Source organism: Odocoileus virginianus, chromosome 2, assembly GCF_023699985.2.
Source record: "Odocoileus virginianus isolate 20LAN1187 ecotype Illinois chromosome 2, Ovbor_1.2, whole genome shotgun sequence".
Classification (NCBI taxonomy): Eukaryota; Metazoa; Chordata; class Mammalia; order Artiodactyla; family Cervidae; genus Odocoileus; species Odocoileus virginianus.
Window position 1 is genome coordinate 51,375,179 of NC_069675.1, and position 25,873 is coordinate 51,401,051.

A 25,873-nucleotide genomic window follows, 5' to 3' on the forward strand; every position below is an offset into this window, starting at 1 on the left:
GTCTGACTCTTTGCGACCCCATGGACACCAGGCTCCTCTGTCCATGGGATTTTCTAAGCAAGAGCACTGGAGTTGGTTGCCATTTCCTTCTTCCGGGAATCTTCCCAACCCAGGGATCGAACCCAGGTCTCCCGAATTGTAGACAGACGCTTTACCATCTGAGCCGCCAGGGAAGTCGTTACATTAATACTCAATAAATGATATTTGTAAACATTCTTCTTTTTGAAATTATTGTGATGCACTTTATATATTTTATGTTGGCATAAAAATAAGAAATTTCCCTTTCTGGTGGGGTAAATAAAATGGAATTTATTGGTATCTTAATAGTTGAAAGTAACACCTATGAATCAATATGGGCCTGTTGCATATGAAGGATTCTTGTGTTTAGAAAATTCGAATTCTTCAAGGATATTTAATAGGTTTGAGTTTCTATCTCTTTTTAAGGCATAGTTGATGATGTCATGTCACTTATTTTAAATCCCATTTCTTTATTTAAAAGTTTTGACATATTTTCTTCTGCTTATTTGCTATTTATAAAATATTTTAAAAATCAAATCACTAAAATCTCATTTATTTGTTATTTTCTCTCTTTTAGTTTGGACCATTTCTTCATCTTAGCTTCAATTTAATTATAGAATAAAACCAGAAACCAGATTAACTTTCTTTAAGTAAATGAACAAGTGGTTCTAAAGACATTAATGGAACAAGTCATCAATTTGTTCCTTCCTATTTAAGTCAGTCACTGCCAGAGAATGTTAACTAGATATATTGAAGTCAGGAAAGTTTTTTCTTCCTAATATTGATAGTAGTGATTTTCATGTCCACAATTAAACCCAATTTTGATGTTAATTTAAGATCACATTTAAGAAATACCTGCCTATAGTGACATAAATAAATATTGCTTAAAAGAATACTTATTGTATATTACAAGTTTAGTTTTTGTGAAGGAAACTTCTTTTCAATTTTGAATTATATTTATCTCTATGTGTGTATGTGTGTGTGTGTGCATGCACTCAGTCCACCAGGCTCCTCTGTCCATGAGATTCTCCAGGCAAGAATACTGGAGTGGGTTTCCATTTCCTCCTCTGGGGATCTTCCTGACCCAAGGATTGAATGTGCTTCTCCTGAGTATCCTGCATTGGTGGGCAGATTATTTACCACTGAGCCACCTGGTAAGCGGAATTATACTCATAGACTTCATCAAATTCCATTCTTGCTTTACAAAACAAACATCACTATAAATTATGTATATTTATTTGAGTTTCATATCTTTATGATTTTTTATATTAATATTCAAAAAATGATATGTGTAAAATTTTCTTTTGCAATCATTATGATGTATTCTTGTATATTTTAGACTGTTTAAAAATGTAAAAGCATTCTTTCTTAAGGGGTAAATAATAATATTTATTAGTTTCTTAATAGTTTAAATAGTTTTTAATAGTTGAAAGTAACTCACCTGTGAATCAATATGGGCCTGTTGCATATGGAGGATTCCTATGTTTATAAAATTCAAATTCTTCAAGGTCATTGAATAGATTTAAGTTTTCTATCTCTTACTGAGGCATAATTAATGACTTAATGGTGAAGGAAATTATTTTTATGTCCTTTGAGTTTTCAGATAATTCACTATTAGCTATCTTGTTTTTGTGTATGTGTGTGTGTGTGTGTGTGTGTGTTTTCATTTCTTGATCTATTTGTCTATTATGTGGATGTCAATTTTTAAAGGCTTTTATATTTCAGCTGTAGCACTAAATTAATAATTTACCTCTTATTTTTTCCCTATGTTATTAATGTTTCTTTTGGACTTCATTCTTTAATTTGCCTTTACACTTATCTTATTTTTCTTGAAAATAATGTTTGAGTGGTAAGCAAAAATGATCTCTGGTTGGATTAATGCAAAGATTAAAAAGAGGAAGAATAAAGAAAAATACAAGGTAAAAATTTGAAAGTGATATTAATTACTTTCATAGACAATATGGAGACTTATGAAAATGATTTTCTAAAGGAAGAAACTACACAGCAAAAATTTAAGCAGAGGTAAAAGCTTCTTACGAACATGAAAACCTGTCACAAAGACACACGGATGCTGACACCACCAACAGGGGTGAGATTAACCCCAGTGCCAGCCCTTCTGACGTTTGCTCAAGGTGTGTTCTTTTTATTTTCTAAATAAAGTACCTTTTGAATATAATCATTCTTGAGGTTGTGACTGTTTGATTCTGAACTCATTAGGAAAAGCTAACTCTATGAGAACTGAGTAGGTCTACATGTTTCAGACAAAATGACAGAAACTCAAATTTACTATTATTACTATAGCAAGTGTTTTGAACAATTTACTGGGAAATATGAGGTATACTGTGCTTCCCCGATGGTTCAATGGGTAAAGAATCCATCTGCAATGCAGGAGACATAGGAGACATGGGTTCGATCACTGGGTCAGGGAAGATCCCCTGGAGTTGGAAATGGCAACCTGCTCCAGGATTCTTGCCTGGGAAATCCCATGAACAAAGGAAACTGGTAGGTTACAGTCCAGGGTGTCACAAAGAGTTGAACACGACTGAGCGATTAAGCACTCAAAAAAAAAAAAAAATGAGGTATGTGAATTAAACAAATTATTTTATTTAAATTTAATTAATTCACTTTTTGGCAAAGAGTTAGCATAACTACCTTTCTGTCTATTTATTGGCCAGCATGACTTAAGTCTGTGCATGCACACTCCATCATGTCTGACTATTTGTGATCCCATTAATGGTACCCTGCCAGACTTCTCTGTCCATGGGATTTTCCCAGGCAAGAATACTGCAGTGGGTTACCATTTCCTACACCAGGCAATCTTCCTGACCCAGAGACTGAACCCATGTCTCATGTCTTCTGCATTGGCAGGTGGGTTCTTTACCAGCTGAGCTACCAGGGATTCATTTTAAATTATTAATCATTTTTGATTATTAGTGATCTATGCTTGCTTATAAACTTTGTTGGTTCTAATTAATGATAAATATTTACTTAATATTCAGCTTTTCATTTTTGGTCTTTCTTCAGGATAATCTCTTAATATTTTTAAAATGCTATCCCAGCCTTTTTTGAAATCATTCTTTCTTCATGAAGATATCTCAGACTCATTTGGGTATTTTCAGGCGCAGTTTTGGAACACATGGATGAAATGTATTTTGTTGAGTGGAAGAATGCAGACTCAGAAGACTACATATTATATTCTTCTAATCATATAGCATTCTAAGAAACCAAAGCTAAGAAATGGAAAGCAGAAATGTTTGTCAGTGGTTGAGGAGGTGGTGGCTGACTTATGATAGGATCCACATTTTTAACATAATGGAACTGTTTTGAATGGTACTAGAGTGGTGGATACATGGCTTTATGCATTTATCAGAGCCCATAAAGTTGCATATCACAAAGGATGAGTTGCAAAGTATGTAAATAAAAAACTCTTCATGGACCTGTCATCCTAGAATGTAATACAGACTGGGATAGATGAATCTAACTGAATAAAAACTTTATTACATACTCTTACTGCAGGGAATGGAGAACAAAAAAGAACCTGATCTAATTAACACTGAAAGACAGTATTTAGACTGAAAACTGTAAAGTTAAAGAGAAATTTAACCATGATAAACACTGTACTCTGGTTGGTACTTGTGTGCCATACTGAGGTACAGTATAACAATTCTGAATCTGCTTTATGTCTATACAGGTTAACCAAGTATATAAGTGAATAGTGGATTGTGAGGTCAAATTTCTTAGTGTGGGACAGGGTAAATATAGAAATATAAGAGAAAAACACTAGAATGAAATGGTACTGAAGTGGAGTAGGAGACATCATTATGAACTTAGCTTTATCCATAGGTACAGATGGATAGATACAGAAATAATAATAGACGTGTGTGTACATATGCTTGTTGTTTTTGTTCAGTCACTCAGTTGTGACCGACTCTTTGAGACCCCATGGACTGCAGCAAGCCAGGTTTCCCTGTGCTTCACAAACTCCTGGAGCTTGCTCAAACTCATGTTACATGCATATACATCCTAGATAATTTGGTAAAAGACTCTAGAAGCAATAATAATTCAATAGCTAAGAGCACACCTGGTACCTAGTTCTGTGGTTTTTATTTTTTTTTTTCATTTATTTTTATTAGTTGGAGGCTAATTACTTTACAGTATTGTAGTGGTTCTGTGGTTTTTAAATGTCATTACTCAATGAAAAGAACAAGGGATCCTTATAGAAATGGCTGATGGTAAGGCCAGATCAGGTAATGTACCCAATGAGGCTGGAGAACTTTTTCGTTCCAGAAAGCAAATAATTCTTCAAAAAGCTAAGGGGGTGGAAATATCAAAAGAATCCAGAAGTCAAATTGAAAGAGCTACTGATGGTCAAAGCTGTAAAAATTTTAGTAATAAATTTCATAGTGTGATACTGGTTAAAAACCAATGTATAAAACAAATAAAAATGAATCCATACTGATACAAATGAGTGATTGAGCAAGTAAATCAATGGGGGAGAAGGGACAAATCCTCCTCATGGAAGAATTAAATAAAATGTAAGTAAATACTGCCCTCTCCAGGGGATGGAGCTGAAATCCATGATTATTCATGTTAGAATGCTTAGAAAATTTGATTAAAAGGAAAGTGCCTTTATCTGAATAAGAGTATATTCAAAATTCTGCAAAGATTTCATTTAATAGTTTATATTAAATCTTTCTACTTGTGAATAGGAATGGGACACAGGAATTCTTCCCAGTGCCACAAGCAAGGAAAAAATTAAATGAATGTACAATAGAAAAGAAGGAAAAAACATTCCCTTTTAAAATAAATGACATATTGTGTACATGGGCACTCCAAAATAATTGGTTGAAAATTGTTAAAGGTTTCTAGATTCAAGACCTGTACACAGAAATCATATATTTACATACATTAGTGATAAAAATAGAATGTGAAGGCTTATATGATATCATTTATAATAACATAAAAATGTGCCCAATACAGAAAAATAAGTTTTATAAAAGACATTCAATATCTCCTCAGAACATTAGTTAGTACTGCTGCTGCTGTCGCTACTGAGAGAAATTAAAGAAAGTTGAAATTACTAAAAGGTCATTATAGATACATAAGAGTGAAAGTTATAAAGATAAGCCCTAAATCTATAAATTGAATGCAATAGCAATAAAAATTACTCAGAATCTTGAGAGTTTTGGGGAGGGGGTGTTGGGAGGGTGAAGGTGTGAATTCATAAGCTTGTTTGACACTTCTGGAGACATATAGGGAAAATATCCAACACAAGCTGACAATAAAGATGGAGGCATCTACTGGATACCAAGGATAATTTTAGAGTCATAATATGAAACAGCATATTAGTGCAAGGATAGACAAATAGAGCAATGGAATAAAATAGAAACTCAGAATCAAATGCAAACATAGTCTTTTGATGTGGAATGGTGATACCATTTCAGTGCAGTGGAGAAGATTTTCAGTAAACTGTTTATCTCTTCCTCCATGCTTTTCTCAATAAGTCTTTTATGTTTCTCTTAAATAATTTTATTTTTCGATGCTCTTGTCTAACATATAGTTATTTCAGGAACTCTGCTAAACACAGACGTGAGAGGCTTGACTTTTACGTCTTCACAAAGAATTTTATATTCTCCTCCTTCCCTAAGTGTAAGCATTCTGAAGATGCTGACCTTGTGCTTGTGTACTTATCAGATCCAGAAATCTGGTGCAAACAAACACAAGTACAATTTGCTTAGTGTTGATTGCAAAACTGGATATATTGAAGAAAAGCTTTCCAAATGCATCATCACTCCCTGTGAGCAAATTAACTTCTGTTATGTTTAAAGGCTTACTTAACATTAATTTTTGCCTAATAATCATAAAGGTATTTAATGTTATGAATGTGCATATTTAGACCTCTTGTCCAGGTTATGTTTTTTAGAGCCTTTGTTAATTTGTTTCCTAATTATTCTGTGATACCTGTTTTACTTTCTTCTTTTACCTCCTAGTTAGAAGGCAAACATGTGTGGGAAGAGTTGCCTATGTTTCTAGCTTTTGCAGTATAATGGTTTCTCTGCTTATTGAGTTCTAGATTTTATAAATTGAGTCCTGAGAATTTGGTCTTTAATATTATTCCATTTTAAATTATCATTGTTTTGCTTATAGCCCTTTCCTGTAAATATCCAACTACTTCAGATTACTTTATGCTCTTTTCATAGCAATTGGCTTAAGAACTTCCCCCAGCTCTTCCCTTAATCAGTTCCCTGATACTCTGAAAGGATGAGGTTTCTGAAACATTGCAGTATGGTCTGGTATTTGATTCTGTCTTGTCACAGTTTTCATTTGAAGGAATTTAACTGTGAGTTTCTTTTTTTCCTCTATGTAAATCTTCATTGCTCATCTTCCATCTATTTTTCTGGTTAACTGTTTTCTCAGAAGCTTTCACTGAGAAACTGAAAAGATGCTATTGTAATGTCTCAAGTTCAAACTCATCACCCACTGTGTTAACACAGAGCTAGTTCACTTTTTGGTTGTAACAGATTCTGAGCCTCTTAGGGAGAAGAAAACATAGGTGGAGTGGTACATAGAGTCTCTGATAGTATCTGCTTGTAAGACCAAGCTTGAGGTTAACCTCAGGAGGTGGCTGAGCAAATCAGCCATAATTATACACAAATCACCTCCCTCTTGAACCTTTCTCCCCTCCCCCAATCCACCCCTAGGTTAAAATAGAAAGTTTTAAGAACAAAAACTTTGCATCATGTGCAACCCACAGAGTTATGAAAGGATACTGTGATGAGGAAGTATGAGAAATTAAATGTGGCTACATCATGACACAGGAACAACCTGAAGAGTACATGAAGCCACATCATGAAAGAGTGTAAATGCCCAGAGTTGAAACTGTAGATGTGCTACAGTTAATGAAAAGTTTTCAAAGAGGAAAGAGATGTGATGGCATTTGTTATTTGGGACAAATCAGGTAACACTGTACAAGACTCACTAATTTTGGAGACATTTAAAGATATTAAAATGTCAATGACTAAAGTGTATTCATTCAATATAAGTCTTGATAAGGCAAAATTCTATAAAGTGTATGGATTTGAGCCTTGTCTCATTTTATGAGAAGTGCTGTAAGATAAATGTATAGCTTTGTAAGCTTAGCTGCAAATTCTAACTCTAGAACGTGCCAGTTGTGAGACCTTAAGCAAATTACTTCACTTCTTATTTTTCATTCGAGTAAAAGGGTAATTGGAGAAGGAAATGGCAACCCACTCCAGTATTCTGGTCTGGAGAATTTCATGGACAGAGGAGCCTTGTGGGCTACAGTCCATGGATAGCAAAGAGTTGGACACAACTGAGAGACTAACACAAAAAGGGTAATAACTAGTTTCCTAAAGTTTTGCAAAGTTGTAGGAAATAGTACATGTTAAGCTTCCGAAGTAAAGTCAGTGACAAAAATAGATGCGTAATAACTTATGCTTAAGTCTTTTAATTAAGGGCATTTCTAAAGATTAATTTCTAAGCACTCTTTTAATTCTGCATATAATCAGCAGAAGTCATTGGCCTACTTTGCTTAACAAATATTGATATTTTTTCCCCATAAATACAATTTTAATGTCATATGTCTGGATTATTTTTGTTCCTCAGTTCTCTTTACTATACAAATTTATATCTACTCTGGCAACAGTATAGTGGAAGAAAACTCTAAATCACATTGAGAGAAACCTACTTCTACTTCTACTTGGGACTCAAGATAGAAATTGGCTCTCCTTGGCTTGAAAATACTCCCTGTATATCATTATTTACCTTTGTCTGATAGCAGTAACTTTACTCAATGTTCAGTACCAAATCAGTCACCATAAGATGTTACAATAAGGCAGCTGAAGATATAAGACTCTACATCATGATTATGGCTGTGAAATGGATTTAAATGTTTATGTTGACATCTCAGTGATATTGTTGAATAGGGAAGTTGAAGTGGCAAAAAGAAATAAATCAGTTCTCAGGCTTCTGGCCTGTTAGTTTGGATGCATTTTTAGTATTTTGTAAATGACAAATCATCTATCTCTTTATTTATTATTTTTGGTCACTTTCTCCTAGCAACTATTTGAACACATAATTTAGCATTTCTTAACTTATCTTTAAAGGATACACTTTTGTGTAATCATTATTGAGAAAGGTAGGATTTCCTGAAAACCAAGGAGAGATACCTTTCAGATATCTCAGTGGTAAAGAATCCACCTGTCAAGCAGGAGACACAGGAGATGCAAGTTTGATCCCTGGATCAGGAAGATATTTTGGAGAAGAAAATGACAACCCACTCCAGTACTTTTGCCTGGAAAATCCCATGGACAGAGAAGCCTGGTAGGCTATAGTCCATGGAGTCACAAAAGTGTCAGACATGACTTAAATGACTAAACACAACAAAGGAGGTATTAGGTCACATACTGATAGTTAGGGGAAAAAAAAAAACCCTCTAAAGTTATCTAATAGAATGAACCATGATTTATTTCATTTTCCCTATGATTCTTGCTCTCATAAAATGCCCAATCTTGCCGAAGGCTCTTTTCCCCCCATATTCCCACTACACATATATAATAACTTTCTATTTGAATGTGTTCAACTCTACTCTTAGCTTCCATTTTCAGATTCAAATATTAAAGCTTGAAGGTGTTCTGCATGAAATTTCCCTCTTCCTATGGTACATTTGATATGGTTTATTAAAATAGCACTATCTCAATAATAAGTCATCCCAAGAGGAGTAATAGAAGCTTTTAAAATATTTTATTATATTTATAATATTATAGTTTGGAAAATAAATGCTAATATTCCAAGATATTATTCCACATAAATTAATTAACAAGTGTCTGATAGCATGCTGGGCATATAAAAATAAACAAGATAAAAAAATGTTTCCTACTCTTTAGGATTAATGCTGTGTTGTGCTCTGCTTAGTCACTCAGTTGTGTCTGACTCTTTGTGACCCCATGGACTATAGCCCACCAGGCTCCTTTGTCCATGGGGATTCTCTAGGCAATAATACTGGAGTGGGTTGCATCCCTCCTCCAGGGGATCTTCCTAACCCAGGGATTAAGCTGAGGTCTCCCGCATTATAGTCAGATTTGTTACCATCTGAACCATCAGGGAAGCCTTTAGGTTCAACACTGATGTCAAAAGAAAACACATGCAATTTCCATCCTCTTTAAGGAAGAGCTGGTGATCAAGAGTTAGTTGCTTCCAAAGAAAAAGTGGGTGAAAGGGGAAAAGAAGAATAGTCACTTTATAGAGGGTAAACCTGGCAGACACTACCTTAACCAAGTGATTAAGACTAACATCCTTGGGAATAAAGTACGTTAATGTCATATACTTACTGACATGAGGTCAGAAGAAGGAAACTTTTTCTCTGTGGTATCCTTCTTGAAAATTCATCAGCACAGTCTAAGAACAAGAAAACATCAGAAAAAAAAGTCAAATTGAAAGACATAAAAATATGACCAGTGTCCTTGAAAAGTATCAAAGTTATGAAAAATAAATATTGAGAAAATGTTACAGGTTAGAAAAGACAAAGGAGACAATGACTAAAAGCAATATTTTGTTGTTGTTGTTGTTAGATCCTGAAACCACAGGAAAAAACTACTTAGGAGTGAAATCCAATAAATTTTTTAATTTAGTTGCCAATGTTGCGCCAATTTAAGCTTCCTAGATTTAATAAAATATTATGGTCATATATTAGCAGAAGGGGAAGCTAGGTAACATGTAAACAGGTACTAAAATCTGCATAAATTAAAAATCACTTAACTACAATGTTGGTAAGTTCTAACTTAAGTAAAGAGAAAGGTGCTCTTGAGAACACATATGAAAAGTATCTAGAATAGAGGTGAACAAAATATACTCTGCTGGTCAATTTCTGTTCTGACTAATTTTAGGATGGTCTGAGATCCAAGAACATTTTTAATATTTAAAAGAATTGCAAGCAATGTAAAACAACAAAAAATACTGACAAAAGTCATACATGGTCTGCAAAACTAAAATATTTAATATTGGCCTTTTACAGCAAAATGTTGTTACAGCAACAATATTGGTGGGTGTAAACAAAATTTGCTGTAATTTTTTTTATATTTCTCTTGTTACCAAGTCCAACCTCACTCTGCTCACTGCATCATAGGCTGGCCAGTAAATCTGAGAGACAAGATGTTGAAGCAAGAAACAAGACTTTATTTGGAAAGCTGGATGACTGAGAAGATGGCAGACTAATGTCTCAAAAAGACTGTCTTGCTGGGGCCTGGATGCCAGGTTCTTTTGTGGATCAGAGATGGGGGAGGTGAAGTAACAAGGTAAAAAGACCATTTTATTCTTGCAGATAGCTCCTAGAATGGCACATATAAGGTGGGGGGAGTGGTGGCCGTGTCAGTTTAATTTCCTTAGAGATATTTCACAGGTGGTGTGAAATGGAATATTTCCTTGTGAGCTAAACAAAGGCACTTTAATTTAAGGGTCAGGCAGAGGGGGGAAGGGTTCCCTGAGGCAGGCCATTGTGTATGCCTAATATAACAAAGTTGGCAAAACAAGAGTTAACGTCACAGAAGCAGATTCAGTATGGAGTCAGAATTAACCTTTCCCAGTTACAGTGAGTCTTACTAGCAAGTGCTGTAAGTTTTGTAATCTTTCTCTTGCTCTCTCTACACCCGATACTCACAATTCTACTTCATAAATCAGCCTCAAATTTCTTCAATTCTCTTCATCTTATGCTCATTATTTCAGAATAGCCAACATGATTTGTTAATGGAATAGTAACTTCAACTGAAAAAAATTCACAACTTAAAAGCTGAGAATTATGTTTTATTTGGTACACAAAAATGAGGACTTAAGCCCAGGATGCAACCTCTCAGCCCTGAGAGACTGCTCGGAAGAGCTAAGGGCGAAGCCAGGATACATGGGAATTTTTGCAACAAAGACTAGTTTGTCAGAGCATCAAAAGATTACAGTTAATTAAAGAAAATCAGATATCTCAAGTTAAGGAATTTAGCACTTATATATGTATAGGAAGATGCAAAAGTTCAGGCTCATTGAAATCATTGTTTTGATATGACCTTAGCTATCTGGGACCTCTATCCTGTGTTTTCACATCCTCAGTCTCTTCAGGATACACCACTGCGAGTTGCTGCAGAGGTTGACTACTTGACGGCAGGCATCCTATTTCTGTCCTGGGTTCTGTCAGGACGCATCACTGAGGGGGTTGTAATGTGATGACTTGATGACTGTAACATCCTTTATTTACTGATATAGCAGGCATCACTTTTTTCATTGGCACTCCAAATGCCTAAACAATCTCTGGGTCTCCAGTCTTATTCCTCTTAAATTCTCTTTTCCACAGGTAAGCCAGAATGACCTGTTTTAGAAACACACAACAGGTCATGTCACTCACCAGCTTATAGCTATCCAGTCACTTTAAATAGATTCTAAATATACTCCCATGGCACACGGGGTGTTGAGGCTCTAGTCTTTAATTCACCAGTGCTCATTTGTCCTCTGTCCATCAGACATTCCAGTCACATGACTATTATTTCCACTCCTAGTTTTCAAGAAGACTATCATCTAATCTGCCTTCACATTTGCCTTTCTTTGACATGGAGCATCCTTGCATTTTAGTACTTTACTCTTCCATCCTGTTCATGTTCTTCTTTCTTAGGTTGATTCCTTCCTCCTTCACAGTTTTTGGTTTAAAATTTTCTCCTTCCAATTGTTCTGTCTGTGAATGGATGTGGATAGGCAGGTTTTGGAGGAAGAAGTCTGACATGGAGCATCCAGTACTGGTAACAGTCTGCATCCCAAAGTTTATATTTTTAGTTATATGGGTATTAAAGCTTCAATTGTAAAGCTAGCTAATTGTAACCAAAATTATCAATTTATAAAACCTAAGGATGTCTTGTGAGTTTAAAGAATACCTAGTCAATCTCTAATTATAGCCTGAATGTATTCTATAGACTTTTCTGCGAGAATGTCATCTTGGTCTGAAATAACTCCTCAAGTAAAGAAGGCTCCTTGAAGACATTGAGCTGAAAATGAAAGTGCAACATGGTGGAAAAATCTAATAAGCAAAGATTTCTAATTGTTCTATTGTTGTGAAACTCTGCAGCAGGAAAGAATTATTGAGAGTAGGCTTCCTGCTGGCTCTGCCTCTCTGCTAACCCTGAAATCTGACTCCTGCAAGTAAGTAGTGGCAGCTGCTGTAGGAGGCACGCTACTGGGTTTACTGTTCTGGTTTTCCCTGCTTCAAAGTGATATTTTAGAAATAGGTAATGACTATTTCCCAGGGTAGCTATTCCATGGTCTTCATTTGTTACTCTGGGCAACTGTTCCCTCCAAGAGGAAACTACCAGTCAAGAATTTATCGGAAAGTGTAAAAGAATTGTCAGTAAAGTTTAACTTCACACTTCTTTTTAGTTATGCTGTTCATATATTCTTTAGTGAAATGTGTTATACACAAGAAAATTCAAGATATATATTGCTTTGTAAGAAGTGTTAAAAAGTATTAGTTCAAAAGAGTTTGCTAGAACTCAAACTAGACTATTAATAAACATATGTAGTTTTAAAAAATTTCTTTTGTTTTAGACTACTTTTCTAAACTACTGAACGAAAAGCATAGTTTATTTAACTCAACCACTCAGTTGTGAAAAGCTTCACTCTTTGGCATTAAAAATAATAAACAAATTGCTAACACTCACTAGGTGACTTTTATCCAGAACATCAAAATCTAATGATATAAAGACTCAATAGGTAGGAATAAAAAAAAAAAGGTGAGAATGAGCCTTTCAACCTCAAACTTTAAAAAGGAAAGCTACCACTAAAATATTTTTGATGGACATTCATGCATATGAAGTACTGTTTTTAAAATGTCTTTTACTAGAGATAAATAGAAAGTGTGAAATGTTAGGTAATTTGCCTTGATAATTCAATTTATAAAGACTGCTCTGCAGTTGTCCTGGACTTTCACACTTCAAAACAGATTATATGTGTGTATGTGTGCATGTCATTATCATCAATAACAACGATAAGATAGTGGTTTGTTCAAATGCCTAGGAAATCCAGATAGGCAGAAGACTGGATTATCTTGGGTCAAAAATGATTGTAAAACATCAAGCTTTATTATAGGAAATCTTCATATAATAATGTCTGATGCCATGAGATCAGATTAATGGCTCCACTGCAGTGAAATTACTTATTGAACTAAGGCCCTGCTAGTTTGTGGTGCCATCATTCTGAACACTAATTAATATTAACACACAGCTGGATATGTACCCAGTAGAGTTCTATGATATTATGCTTAGTAAGTCAAGAATATCTCAGACCAAATCTCCCAATTTGGATTAATTTCAATTCAGTAATGATATTTATCAAACACATTGTTGTTGCTGTTGTTTAGTTGTTAAGTATTATACAATTTTTGTGACCTCATGGACTGTAGTCTGCCAGAATCCTCTGTCCATGGGATTTCCCAGGCAAGAATACTGGAGTGAGTAGCCATTTCCTTCTCTAGGGGATCTTCCCAACCCAGGGATCAAACTTGCAACTCCTGCACTGCACGTGGATTCTTTATCATTGAACCATGAGGGAAGCCTTATCAAACAGGTAAAATTTTCTAAAAGTTCCACCACTGAGAGAATAAAAAGTAGTTTGAAGAATTTCATTGGTCCAGATAATTTCTATTAATACTGTTTTGTTTAAATAAAAATTTCTGATATATTTAATCACTTGAAACCTTAAGAGTAAAATAAATTGTCAGCGAGAACAATGTATTTTATGACATAGGTGTAACTGGACTATATGGAGTGTTGGTTATAAAGGAAAGAAACGCTAAGCATAGCTTGAGAGTTCTCATAAACTTCTCTGGAAAGAGACAAAGTATAACCTTGATCTGATGACCAGAAACTTTAGACAAGGATATAATTCAAAATGAATTGACACCTCAAAAATAAAATTCTAGTCACATAACCATAAATAACATAAAAGAGAAAATTAGATGATAATTAACTAAAATGTGTCATGTGTGCTTAGTCACTCAGTGTCCGACTCTTTATGACACTATAGACTGTAGGCCACCAAGTTCCTCTCTCCATGGGGATTCTCAAGGCAAGAATACTGGAATGGGTTGCCATGCCCTTCTCAAAATGTGGCATAAGCAAGCCCAAAGACCTTTTGCAAGATGCTATATGTTCTTCCTTCTTCCTTTCCATACATCCTTCCTTTCTTTTTTTTATTTGTTAAATAATTTCATGTTTAATTGTAAGAGATTAGAAGAGGCACCCACAATCAAGGAAGAATACAAGAGTGTGACAAAAATTTAGAAAGAGCATATCAGGAAGATCTGAGCTCAAAATGAGCTGTGACTTGTGAGCATGTTGAATATAAGAAAAGTGAGACTTCAGGGAATGTTTGCAGAGAAAGGCAAATGAGCAAGAGAGGTCAAACTGTTTGAAGCAGGTGCTATTATCTCAAAGAAGTCAAAAAAAGAGTCTGGTTTACTATAATTTTTCTTCTATTTCCATCATCAAGTAGAAGCTCTTCAAACTTAAGAGTGGGGTAAATGTAGAAAAGAAATAATTAATCCTTAAATTGGGTATCACACAGTTTAATGCCTATAGGCACCAGAGAGATAACAAAAGAGAGACATGCAGAGCGTTAAAAAATGAGAATAATGTGGTACTGTTGAGAACTGGAAAACTCATCTTTATCTAAAAGGATTCACACTCCATTGTAAAAAATAAAAATATACTCTATTTGGAAAATGCTGTCCAACAATTCTTCCTTTTCTGCTGTCCTTTATATCAAATATCTTAGAAATTCTTCTCTGGACTTCCAATTCTAGTATTGTGGTGTGTAAGACGCACTGAAAAAAATATTTCAGTACATAACACCCGTGAATACTGAATATATTATGTGTGTGCTAAGTTGCTTCAGTTGTGTCTGACTCTGCATTACCTTAGGGACAGTGGCCGCCAGGCTCCTCTGTCCATGGGGTTCTCCAGGCAAGAATACTGGAGTGGGTTGCCATGCCCTCCTCCAGGGGATCTTCCCCACCCAGGGATTGAACCTGCATCTCATATGTCTCTTGCATCAGAAGCTGGGTTCTTTACCACTAGTGCCACCTGGGAATGTATTATAGCAAACATTATTTGTTTGGTTGATTGATTTTGTTCCTCTTTGGTTTTGGTTTACATGCTTCAGGTTATTCCGTACTGCTCAAAAAAGTAAAAGAAACCTCAGTGGTCATAGATAAAAAGGAAACTAGAAGCCAGAAGTAAGTCAGCAGAGATTTGAAGCTACTCTGGTATCTATACAGACACTGATAACTAAGAGACTAACTATTTTAGCGGTTGCTCAGGAAGCAGGGCACATTGTTGGACCCCCTGAAAAGAGGATAATTGGAACACCTACCGAAAAATGGAACCCATGCCGTTAAATTCTCAGTGAAAGATGGTATGGAAAATGCACTGTACTCTCAAAGGGAGATAACATTCACCTACTGTCTTCAAATGGGTATGGGTTCAAAAGGGCGTCATTTGAGAAGTAAGAAATGTTTATCTGCCCTAGCATGGGCTTTCCAGATGACTCAGCAGTACAGAATCCACCTGCAATTCAGGAGATTCAGGTTTGATCCAAGGGTCAGGAGATCTCCTGGAGAAGGAAATGGCAACCCACTCCTGTATTCTTCCTGGGGAAACCCCATGGACAGAGGAGCCTGGTGGGCATAGTTCCTCGGTCACAAAAAGTCAGACATAACTGAGCACACATCCATATGTGCCCTAGAATAGATCTGTGATTTGCATTTATCTTCTCTGTGTAGCCATTGATATCTCTTGATAAATATTAACTTGGAAAAACACATGAAAAGTGATGCTTAGTTAAACAAATGATATGAAGTAATAGAATAAAGATGTTGGAAAAAGAGACAAATGTTTATTTGTCTGACATTGAGACCACTGTGGGAAGAATGAACAGTTCAATAAATGCTGCTGGAGTAATCATACAAAAGGATTGAACTCTTACCTCACACCATTTAGACATTTCAATTACAGGTGAATTAAACATTAGCAAAGACAAGGAACCATGGAACTTTTAGAATAAAACATGCAATGATATATTGAAAACTTCTGAAAAGAAAAGGATTCTTTGACACAAAGTAAATTATCCCTACTTTCTCCCTAGCCTGGTCTAGCCCATGTCCCTCCTCACTGGCTCCCTGAGTCCCGGATGGGTCTGGCTTTGGGTAGCTGGGTGCTGATGGCTGGACAGATAGAGGCAAGCAAGGATGGATGGAGGTATGCACTGAGGGTAAAGGGCATCCACTGTCAAGGGCATAGCTCAAGGTCAACTCCAATGGATGGAGGGATGCACAGAGGGCCAAGGGCATCCACTTTAAAGGGCATTGCTCAAGGTCCACCCTGGTGGGCTGGGGCCAAGTTCAGTGTTTGCAATTGGCTGCTACCTTAAAATACAAGTCCTAAAAATGCAAGATTATGTAGATTTAGAAGATGATCTATATAAATGATAAAAATTAAGAAAAATATGTTGTTGTTGTTGTTGTTGTTTTTATCTGTATTGTCCACCTGGAATATGGTGGACATGTGCTTCTGGTAGCTTAGGCAGTAAAGAATCTGTCTGGAATGCAGGAGACCAGGGTTCAGTTGCTGGATTGGGAAGATCCCCTGGAGAAGGGAATGGCAAACCACTCCAGTATTCTTGCTGGGACAATTCCATGGACAGAGTATGGGATTGCAAAGAGTCAGACACAGCTGAGCAAATAACACACACACATGCTTCTGGAATAATAGTCTCCATAGTTTTGGACAGCCTTCCAAATTTAGAAGACATACCATAAATAAGGCTGAGCATGGAAAAATCGATGCTTTTGTACTGTGGTGCTGGAGAAAACTCTTGAGAGTCCATTGGACAGCAAGGATATTAAACCAGACTATCCTAAAGGAAATCAACCCTGAACATTCACTGAAAGGAAACTGATGCTGAAGCTGAAGCTCCAGTACTTTGGCCACCCGATGTGAAGGACTGACTTACTGGAAAAGACCCTGGTGCTGGGAAAGACTGAACACAGGAGGAGAAGGGGATGACAGAGGATGAAACGGTTGAATGGCATCATTGACTCAATGGACATGAATTTAAGCAAACTCCAGAAGATAGTGAAGGACAGAGAAGTCTGCTATGCTGCAGTCCATGGGGTCACAAAGATTAGGACACCACTTAGCCACTGAACAACAGCAACAACATATTTCCTTTTGCTCATTAACAGTGGAAGATTCAGAGGTGGATTTTTTGGCCTTTAAAGGAAACAGAGATGATAAAGACTTCAAACGGAACTTGGACACAATATTAGAGAATACACTCAATTTGTTACACATGGAATCCAGCAAGCTAAAGGTATGGAAAGGTAGAGTCGTGGAACACCCTACATGTGGCATTCAACATCTTCTGGGAAGCAGCGGAGAGGCTATGGATACTGACTCAGAGCAACAATCAGCGTCTTCAGGATCTGGGAATTTTTTTCATTCAGATGGAAGCAGAAGGTGCTATCAACCTGGCTTTGTCTCAGAACCAAAGCTAAGATGTGAGAAATAAAGGATCCATGGGAGCAGAAATTAAATTATGAAGGAGATGGGATTTCCCATGACAGGTGCTCCATGATAATAAGGATGACCAACACTGCAACTATTATGCTATCCCAGGGTGGAAATGTGTCATATTCCATGATGGCATCAGGCCTCAATTCAGAAATGCAGCCTAGGACTGTTTGTCCTGCTTCTAGTCAGACACAATTGATCCACTTTTCTCTGGGCTCCATATTCAGCAGTGAAGTCATTGCTCAAGATCTTTCGTTCCTCTGCACCACCCAATAGAGCCTGTCCCAGTGAACAGACAAATAAACCCAGCTAATTTTTCCCCAGCAGTAGCAGCAGCAGCAGATGCAGGCAAGAACCCCAGAGCAACATCAGCAGCAGCAGCCATAGGGGATCCAACTCCAGTTTACTGCCCCAAAGCAAGTTCCTGTTCCTCTAGGCTGGAACAAGCTGCCTTCTGGAGTTGTTCAGCTTCCTCCAGCCTACAGTTCTCTGGCACAATGACTGCAAATCAAGGGTAGGAAATGCTCCCCCACCTGGCCCAGTGTGACAGCATCTCCAGGCAAGACCGTCTTTAACCACCGTACAGACAACTTCCCGCTCTCCTCCTCCATATACCTTTTGCAGCAGCAAGCTTCAGGAGCCCAAAGAAATTTTCCTCAGATGAACAACCCAGTCCAGTTAACAGCTCCTAAGATGAACTTGCAAGGAGGGCCCTTTAAGGCCCCAAACCCCCTGTACAGCCTCACCTCAACAACAAGTCTGCATCCTCACGCGCCCCCTTCCAATAGGGATATGACTCGTAACCTCTCCAACAGTTAACCAAACTTAGCAGCATATGGGACCAAGGCTACCTCAAAATAACCAGCTTAGCCATGGATTTCAGCCGTCCATCAGCTTTCCAGGTCAGAATCCCATGGTTCAACAAGGAAACATGTTAAATATATGCCTTCATCCTAGAAAAAAAAATTAAATAAATAATGATGCAAGTATTAACAGGATTCCAAAGAATAGCAAGGAGTGATAAGTAAGACTTCCTCAGTGATCAATGCAAAGAAATAGAGGAAAACAATAGAATGGGAAAGATTAGAGATCTCTTCAAGTTAGAGATACCAAGGGACCATTTCACGCAAAGATGGGCATAATAAAGGACAGAAATGGTATGGACCTAACAGAAGCAGAAGATATTAAGAAGAGGTGGCAAGAATACACAGAAGAACTATACAAAAAAGATCTTCATGACCCAGATAACCACGATGTTGTGATCACTCATCTAGAGCCAGACATCCTGGAATGCAAAGTTAAGTAGGCCTTAGGAAGTCTCACTACAAACAAAGCTAGTGGAGGTGATCGAATTCCAGTTCAGCTACTTCAAATCCTTAAAGATGATGGTGAGAAAGGGCTAAACTCAATATGCCAGAAAATTTGGAAAACTCAGCAGTGGCCACAGGACTGGAAAAGGTCAGTTTTCAATCTAATCTTGAAGATGGGCAATGCTAAAGAATATTCAAACTACCACAAAATTGCACTCATCTCACATGCTAGCAAAGTAATGCTCAAAATTCTCAAAATCAGCTTCAACAGTATTTGAATTGTGAACTAACTTCCAGAAGTTCAAGCTGGATTTAGAATAGGCAGAGAACCAAAGATCAAATTGCTAACATCCGTTGGATCATCAAGAAAGGAGAGTTCCAGAAAGACATCTATTTCTGCTTTATTGACTATGCCAAAGCCTTTGATTGTGTGGATAACAATAAACTGTGGAAAATTCTGAAAGAGATGGGAATACCAGACCACCTTCCCTGCCTCCTGAGAAATCTGTATTCAGGTCAGGAAGCAACAGTTAGAACTGAGACATGGAGCAACAGACTAGTTTCAAATCGGAAAAGGAGTGCATCAAGGTTGTGTATTGTCACCCTGCTTATTTAACTTATATGCAGAGTACATCATGAGAAACACTGGGCTGGATGAAGCACAACCTGGAATCAAGAATGCCAGGAAAAATATCAATAGCCTCAGATACGCAGATGACACCACTGTTATAGGAGAAAGTTAAGAGGAACTGAAGAGCCTCTTGATGAAAGTACAAGAGAAGAGTGAAAAAACTGGCTTAAAACTCAGCATTCTAAAAACTAGGATCATGACATCCAGTCCCATCACTTCACTGCAAATAGATGGGGAAACACTGGAAACAGTGACAGACTGTATTTTCTTGGGATCCAAATCACTGAAGATGGTGACTTTGGCCATGAAATTAAAAGATGTTTGCTCCTTGGAAGAAAAGCTATGACCAACCTAGACAGCAGATTAAAAAGAAGAAACATTATTTTGCCAACAAAGGTCCAACTTGTCAGAACTATGGTTTTTGCCAGTAGTCGTGTATGGATATGAGTTGGACTATAAAGTTGAGTGCTTAAGAATTGATGCCTTTGAACTGTGGTGTTGGAAAAGACTCTTGACAGTCCCTTGGACTGCAAAGGGATCCAACCAGTCCATCCTAAAGGAAATCAGTCCTGAATATTCATTGGAAGGACTGATGCTAAAGCTGAAACTACAGTATTTGGCCACCTGATGTGAAGAACTGACTCACTGGAAAAGACCCTGGTGCTGGGAAAGATTGAAGGCAGGAGGAGAAGGGGATGGCAGAGGGCAAGATGATTGGATGGCATCTTCGACTTGATGCACTTGAGTTTGAGCAAGCTCCAGGAGTTGGTGATGGACAGGGAAGTCTGACGTGCCACAGTCCATGGGGTCACAAAGAGTCAGACATGACTGAGTGACTGAACTAAACTGAAGTATTAGCAGTTTGACTATATTTAAAATAAAAATGTATTTAACTGCAACTAGGAAAATTAAAATACAACTATATTCCATGAAAATATAGTTATAATACACTTAACCATGTTTCATCAATATAAATTTTAATCTATTTTATATATTAATTAAAATTAAAAACAATGATATACAGATTAAAAAAATGTATTAAAAATATGTGCAAAAGAAAATAACAATCCACAAAAAAGGATCAACTGAATTTCCTAAAATATTGGTAAAGATGGTCACTTTGACTATTTAACAGAGAGTTGTCAAATAGGAAACATAAAAATCTTTTAATACCCATCAAGCATTTTTTAAGTTACAAAAACAAGAGGTGCCAAAGGTAAACTGTGACACACAGTTATGTTCTACTAGAGGAAATCTAAAGTGGTGTGCTCAGACAGCAAATAATCTGCTGAGACATAGGAGATGCAGGTTCAATCCCTGGGTCAGGAAGATCCCCTGGAGTAGGAAAATGGCAGCCCACTACAGATTTTTTTGCCTGAAAAACCCCATGGACAGAGGAGACTGGCAAGTTATAGTCCAAAGCGTAGCAAAGAGTTGGACACAACTGAGTGACTAAGCATGCATCATCAAAATAGTTTACAATTGAGAAGAAACTGCAAATATGAAAATGTGTAGCAAATAATAGCAGATGTCAAAATTGGACCCAATAATCCAAATATATAGGCGTACATGTGCACCAACAGACATTTACATAAATCATCTTTCCTAACATTAAAAAATAACAAAAAACAAAAATATCAGTCAAAGAAAGAATTGATAAAACCTGTCACACATTTATACAGTCACAATTAACACTAATAAACTGAAGCCACACATGTCAGCTTAGGTGCACTTCATATACCTGCAAATTGAATATATTTGAATAAAAACAATTTACAAGAATTCATACAATATATTTGCTTTACACACAGTTTAAAAGTATACATAAAAACTCTGTTTTTATATTACATGTGTCATAAAATTATAAACCACAGGAAAGGAAGAGTTATGATAGAATTATATCTATTAATAGTATCCAAGGAAGGGAAAATGAAAACAGTAAAGAATATTGAATTTCTATTAAATTTTAATATTTATTAAATTAGGTTAACTATTTTAGTATATTGGAGAAGGAAATGGCAACCCACTCCAGTACTCTTGCCTGGAGAATCCCTTGGACAAAGGAACCTGGTGGGCTACAGTCCATGGGGTCACAGAGTCGGACATGATTGAGTAACTGACACACACATATTGGTATATATTGTATAATTTGCAAGTATTTATTTTAATAGTGATTATAATGCATAAAATTTTCAATAAAAATAAGTAGATGGAAATTATATACATGGCTTCCCTAGTAGCTCCAGACATTAAAGAATCTGCCTGCATTTCAGGTGACCCAGGTTCAATCTCTAGGCCAGGGAAGATCCCCTGGAGAAGGGAATGGCTTCTTGTTCCAGTATTCTTGTGTGGAGAATTCCATGGACAGAGGCGCCTGGCAGGCTACAGTTCTTGGGGTTACAAAGAGTCAGAAACAACTGAGTGACTAACACTTTCACTTTTCATAATATGTACATAGTTAAAAAAAGAGAAATTAAAAATTTCCACCTTTTATCCTAATCTGTTTAGCTCTCATCTTTATATTGAAATTACATTCAAGGTTCAAATGTCCTTTAAATTTGCAAATCAAAACCTAATATGAGTCCTCATCTTAACTTTCTTGGTAGTTTTGCACATGATTGCTGACTCCCTTCCTCTTTGTTATATAAAAAGTGCATTTAAGTTTGAAACACTATATTTCATGAAAAAGGATGTGTACGTGTGATTTTTTTTTTCAATATGAATTTTTTTTCCTTTACATCTTTTTTTTTTTTTTTGCTAATATTCCAGGTATAAGTGTATTAGACAACTTATCACTGAAGTTGTTTCTCACCTTCCCCCTTCCCCAAGCTGAATTGTTTTTTCTTCTTTAACATTTCAGAGTGTATTTCCCGCCCCCCCCCCCCGCCCCCGTGTCTTCTAGAGCAGTGATCTTCACTTTCTTGTCAAAACTAAAAATAAGTGTCAAATCTGCAGATATAAGCCCATTCTGTGAACTGGCTTCACTTTAGTTTTGCATTGTTTTTAGATCTAGATGCTACTTTAGGTTCTTCTTAATATTTCCATTTCTTTCTATATTATGTTCATATTTTTATATAGACCCTTAAACACATTTCATAGGCTTTTTGTTTTGTTTTGTTTTAATTCCATCTAAGGCATGGCTCTTCTAAAATTACCACTGAATGTTACAGATGTTTAATAGCATTTTTATTGTCAGGTTGACAAAACAATATATCCATATCACACTCATCAAGCAAACTTCTGCTTTTTTAAGTTTCAAAATAACAAATGCTATTAAAGATATACAGCAATAGGACTGTTATATACTCTCAGAGGAAATATAAATTAGTGAGTCCTAAAAATTGGTCAATTTACAGCTCCTTAGTAGTAGTTCTTTTCGTGGTAATTGTTATTTGCTTGACCCTGGGTAGTTAACCCTAAACACGTATACCTTAGAATTTAACCAATGCATCAAGTGGAACTCTAAGCAGATTTCCAAAGCCCTCATAATTTACCCTGTAAAATCTACCCACTTCAACTTTCCTCAGCTCTATTACTTGTTTCCTCAACTCAACAAGACATCCATACTTGCTTCTCCATGGTCTTGAAAGCAAGATCAATCCAGAAACCAGTGTGATAACAGGACTTAAATAATTTGTGGTCTTGTTTAAGGAACCATAGGATATGCTGCCTGTTACACATTGTCTGAAAAAAATCATTTTATTTATTTCAAAGTTGGTTAGAGTAAGACGAAATTTCAAATACCATTTACTCCACCATGGCTGCTCATTTCTTTTAAAAGAAATAGCCTAATATCATTTGAACACCTGTTTAATAAAAAGAATACAATCCAAAGGACACAGACATTTTAGAATTGCCTTAGCATTTAATGCAAGTTATATATCTATCCCCAGTTGCATAGAAATCATAAAACTGCAGAAGCCCCCCAAAGGAATTTGTAGGTAATTAGAAAGGATTAAATAATAATAAAGTATGTTTTGTAAACTCTATAATCCTCAAATAAAGTCACAATAAATCATATGTGTGAATATGTTTGTTGACCTAGATTTTCTTAATTAAAGAAAGGTTGCACTGTCTGCTGTTATATGAATCAAATTAATTTGCAAACCTCTTGAGTAAGAGTTTCAGTTGATTTTCATCTATGTTGGTTTCACATTTGTAAGAATCATGATAAACTCCTGATATTCATGAGTTTCAGCTAAAAGAGTGCTGATACTTTTGAGAAATCCCATATGATTTTAATAATCAATATTCATATGAAGCCTATACTGAATCTGAACAGTTCAAGAATATGTACCTTTTAAATGAAATCTCCAAAATTTGATTAGAAATGTTTGCTTTTGATTCTAATTCTTTGATATTACTAATTTAATCAGATACGACTTATAGACTAGTGATCTGCAAGAGAGAAGCATAAACTCAAAGCTGGAATCAAGGTACAAATGCACTTTACCATCATGATGACAACAATCACAAGTAATGTTTGTTAACTGCTTAGATATAAATACCAGGGACTCTTCTGAGCTATTTATGCATTTTTAATCCTTGTAATCTACTTTTGAAGCAATCTTTATTTCTTATCCCTTTTTTATTGATGAAATAACAAGAGACTCAGAAAAGTAAATGTATTTGCCAAAAGACTATTTTGAACAAATAGTCTACTTTGACACAAAACTAGGCAAGATCAGAATTCACGCTCCAATATGTTGATTTCAGAGGACATCTTTTGAATAAATTAGATGTAATTTCTCAATCTGCAATGGATGCATGTCATTTCTTTAGTTCAGTAGTAGGATTTACATGGTGTCCTGTGCCCATAGACTTTTTTGTTGTTGTTCAGTTGCTAGTCATGCCCAACACCTAGGGACCCCATGGACTGCAGTACACCAGGCTTCTCTGCCCATCAGCATCTCCCAGAGTTTGCTTGAACTCGTGTCCTTTGAGTTGGTGATGCCATCCAACCATCTCATCCTCTGTTGCCTCCTTCTCCTCCTGCCTTCAGTGTTTCCCAGCATCAGGGTCTTTTTCAATGAGTCAGTCCTTTGCATCAGGTGGCCAAAGTATAGTAGCTTCAGATTCAGCATCAGTTCTTCCAACGAATGTTCAGGACTGATTTCCTCTAGGATTGCCTGGTTTGATCTCCTTGCAGTCCACTTTCTCATAAAGACTTTTGAAAGGCACTTTCAAAAGTCTTTATGAGAAAGTAAGGATTAGAGTAAACAGGACATTTAATCTTTTCAAAATAAATGTGCAGCTCACCTTTATTTTCTTGCCTTTTCCCCTTGATTTCAAAGATAAAGTCTTACTCTTCAGCTTGGATTGTTTTTAGGAATTTATACCAACTCTTCAGTGTATGGGGCTTCCCAGGTGGCTCAGTGGGTAAAGAATCCACCTGTGAAGCAGGACACACAGGATTGATCCTTTGGTTGGGAAGATCCCATGGAGGAGGGCATGGCAAACCACTCTAGCATTCTTGCTAGGAAAATAACATTTACAGGTGAGCCTGGTGGGCTATCGTCCATGGAGTCCCATACAGTTGGACAGGACTAAAATGACTGAGTGTGTATGCGCTCCACTGCATGTGGGATTTTTTTCTATCTAAAAGGAAAGAGATCCATTAAATTTTTTTCAACTAAAATGACAATATAGTTATTTGAATATGTATGTTTTCCTTATACAGATAACAATTTAGTTAATGTAGATTAAACTATTAACAAATATACTTAATCTTTCCATCTACAAACTTTTTTAAATAAAACATACTCTTCATCTGTAAACATGCTTAAAAGAAACATACTTTTTATCCTTTGAGAAAAAAACAACAACATTTGTAAAGTAGATAAGCAAATTTCAACAATGATAGTGCCTATTTAGCTGTGTGGGTTCATCACAATCAATTAATTGCAGTATTTATTTAATAGATATTAGAGATCATTTAATATGCTAATGTCATCCATGCTTTTTTTGCCAATTAGTAGATGTTCTGTGCAGCAATCAAACCCACAGTTTTTGAAGTCTGGTACTTTAATATTTGTTTTTAATGGATTAATTTTGGCAGAGGTCATCAAAAATGATTGACCCTCAACTGACCTGCAAACTGGATTTGGCTGATCAGAGGCTCTGGAAACTGGCAGTGGTTACTACAGGAACAATTGTGGGCTGGACTGGCCCCTGGCCAAGCTGGATGAGAGCTCTGGCCATAACTGAGACTGACTTTCAGGGTCGTCCCTAGTATGACTGCCTGCAAGGCCTGGCCACAGTTATTGTGGTAATGATGGTGGGCAGTTCTGGCTGCCTGGAGC

The 25,873-nt window shown here is 36.4% G+C and overlaps 1 pseudogene; it reads left to right on the forward strand.

Moving 5' to 3' along the window:
- The first annotated feature begins 2,059 nt into the window (after positions 1–2,059).
- On the forward strand, positions 2,060–18,600 carry LOC110146404 (nuclear receptor coactivator 6 pseudogene; annotated as a pseudogene).
- The last annotated feature ends 7,273 nt before the right edge of the window (positions 18,601–25,873 follow it).